The sequence below is a fragment of the Physella acuta genome, unplaced genomic scaffold, assembly GCF_028476545.2.
Source record: "Physella acuta isolate Inbredline_101_S28 unplaced genomic scaffold, ASM2847654v3 ptg001325l, whole genome shotgun sequence".
In the NCBI taxonomy this organism is placed as follows: Eukaryota; Metazoa; Mollusca; class Gastropoda; family Physidae; genus Physella; species Physella acuta.
In genome coordinates, this window is record NW_026732840.1 from 1 (window position 1) to 3,388 (window position 3,388).

Sequence of the window (3,388 nt, forward strand, 5' to 3'; positions counted from 1 at the left end):
CAAATAATAACTAAACTAAAGTAAATCGAACCGAACCGAACAGAACGAGTCGAATCGAATTGCATCAAATCGAATAGCATCTAATCAAATCAAATTTAACAAAATAAAATAAAACTAATATCAAAATCAAATATGTAAAAGACAGAAAAATTAAAATTATTATATCTTTATTATCACATTATGATAAAAAAAATGAACTGTTTTGACAGTTTTGTGCATCAACTCCAAAAGCATCATATTTAAATCAACTATAATCTACAGTTTCTTTTGTCTGGGTTGTTTTAGCTTGCTTAACATCTTCTATAAATGCAAAGTACTTTTCTCTAATGAGAATAACGCTATCCATTAATTTTCGGAAATGATTCCAAAACATTGTTAGTTATTTATTCAATGTTCACGTTCTCACCAGAAAGTACACCTTGTAAAAAAATGGAGATTAGTTCATTGATCAACATATGCACATACACAAACACAATGATACATATACTCATACACACACATTCACAAACATACTCATTTAAACACTCTAACACACACTCACACACATGTATACACTCTCGTACTTATTCATACTCTTACAGATACACTCATACATACATATTCATACATACACACATAATATTGTAAAAATCGACATAGGGGTAAAAAGAAAGCCACTTTTTATTATGATTTGTGTAATTGTGTAGGTTGTTTATTGAGGGTGGTCGGAGTGGGTTTGTATATATTATGGTGTTGACAGGGCTTTACAAATGTCATATAATGTTCATGTAGTTCGAAGTTTGGTTAAGTATTAGGGCTGCTGGTTTTCGTGTTACAAATTTGTTTACGTTTTTTTTGTTTTAATGTTAGTAAAACTTTCGTAATTATGGAAACTAACACTGGTGTGGATATATATATATATATATATATATATATATATATATATATATATATATATATATATATATATATATATATATATATATATATTTATATAATTTATATATTTATATATATTTTTTTTCAGCAACATCGTCATATGATATACAAGTAGTTTTTAACTTAACGTCAGAAGATCTACAGTTAGACAATAAGAAAAGCACCGATTACAAGAAATTAACGTATGAAGTAGAATCTCAAGTAATACTTTTGTCCAAAAAAGTACAGACACTTAAAGTGACTTAAGTGCTTGTTAAAATAAAATAAAATAAATTATTTTGATATTTATGTATTTATGTAAATGCATACATGTAGATGTAGTTATGTATATATATATATATATATATATATATATATATATATATATATATATATATATATATATGTGTGTGTGTGTATGTATTTATGTATTTTGTAATTCACTCCTCGCACACTCGCTCACTCACCCACCCACTCACTCGTTTGTCTGGTCGTCTGGTCGAATAATGACTAAAATAGTTAAATAAAAAATCTCAATTATTTATTGGGCGTTTTATACTTACTTTTCTTTTAACCAAATCACTTTTGTTGTGGCATACTTTCCTTCGATATGTTTAATTAATCTAGTTATTTGGTAGATCTAGATAAATTTATTGTATACTCAAATTAGAAGAACTTTCAAGGGTATTCTAAAATTAAAATTGATAGTAGTGATGGAACCTAGTAAAAATAGCAAACAGACGTATCGTAAAGGCTATAGCCGACAGAAAATTTAGCTTCATAATGCGTTAAACTTTTGAATAAGCAACATAGTTTTCCATGCAAGCCATGTGAAAATAAGTAAAGAAAGTACTTGATGTCAACTTTTATAATTAAAAGTGTTTCTAGAAATGAATATATCAATACATTAATTATAGTCTTTAAATACATTTCTTACATACTAACATAAAGTGCACATTGTATTTTTTCAGATGCTTAAAGAATTAGCCTATGCTAATATTAAGGTTATACAGCTTAAAGTAATTGATTTAAGGTTCGTATTTTTAAAAAAATATCTATAGTTTACTACTTCCTTAAAACATCCAATTGAACCAACTGCTTCGACGAGTTAGTTTTCTCACACGAGAGGGATTTGATCAAGTGCCAAATATTGCATATAGCTTCCACTTCATATTACAAAGAAGTAGTTTGGACAGTCGTGACTCAACGAGACGCATTGATGCATTCATTTTAATCAATCCATGTAGATATGAAAAGTAGAAATCAGATGTAAAAGAGCCTTGACTACATAATGGGCGTTCCCCGAACACCCATGTCGGCAACACATGTTCCCTTCAAAGATTACCCAAAGTTGTTTACTCTTTCTAACTGTTACCAAAACAACTAGCTTTTCTTTACCTTGTGTCATTCTACCCCACAAAAAACTTCATTCTTCATATAATCGCACACCTGAAACATACACAACTCTCAATAGCACTAATCCTACGGTTCAATACATTATTATAGTTGTAGGGACAAACACAATTTAATAGGTACATTTTTATCTGCGCCCTATCCTACTGCCTTATCTGTTACTTAGGTATTGATCGACACATTTCTGTAATGACGTTATCCTAATATGTGGATAATATTTGTATGTTATAATTATATTATTACTTATTTAAATACTTTGTTTTTCTCATTTTAGGAAGGGCAGTTTGATAGCAGACATTAACATTTTCATTGAAGAGAACACCAAACTAGAAATAGAATTAACTACGTCATTAAAAAAACTGGAGAATAGGGAAGTTACTTTAAATGATAATCCAGTATCGATACGAAATATAGGTTTGAAAGACAATGCAGGTAAAACGAAAATCATATCAGAAAATACCCGATACTTTTTTTTTATAATCTGATATATATATATATATATATATATATATAAATATATATATACATATATATATATATTATAATATTAATGCAATCCTAAAATATTTTTTAGGTTCTGATTCACAACAAAGTATAATAGGAATTAAAATTGGAATTCCTTTAGGGGGAGGAACTTTTGTGATAAGCCTATCTTCTCTTATATGGTGCTACAGGAAAAAGAAATGCTGCAATAAAAAGTAATAGTTTCATTCAATAATTTTGTTACAATTTTTTTTCATCTTTCAAATTACATAACGTTATTGAAATATATAGTTATATTATTTTAGGATATGTGTGATCATTGTCTGTTTCTTTAATATATTGCTCATGCCATACATAATTTATTCAAGTAATTTAACTTGAATGGTCCTGTTTGCTAAAAATAATTTGTTATAATTAAATGAATTCCGGGCGACTAAAGATGTTTCTTTGTCTCTTTACAAAAATAAAATAATTTGTGAAACAGAAGAAAAAAAGTAAAATATATAAATAAAAGAAGATATGTTTCTTCAAAATAATTGCAGAAATCAAGATCAGCAACGAAGCCGAAATGACTTCAATTCATCTTGTTCAATAG

General features: G+C 27.7%; 1 long non-coding RNA gene across 1 annotated transcript; it reads left to right on the forward strand.

The window, feature by feature from the left end:
• The first annotated feature begins 1,005 nt into the window (after positions 1-1,005).
• Positions 1,006-2,738, forward strand: LOC131958389 (uncharacterized). Its single transcript, XR_009389229.1, has 3 exons — positions 1,006-1,119; positions 1,869-1,930; positions 2,585-2,738. It is a non-coding gene; the product is annotated as an uncharacterized LOC131958389 (long non-coding RNA).
• Positions 2,739-3,388: the final 650 nt, after the last annotated feature.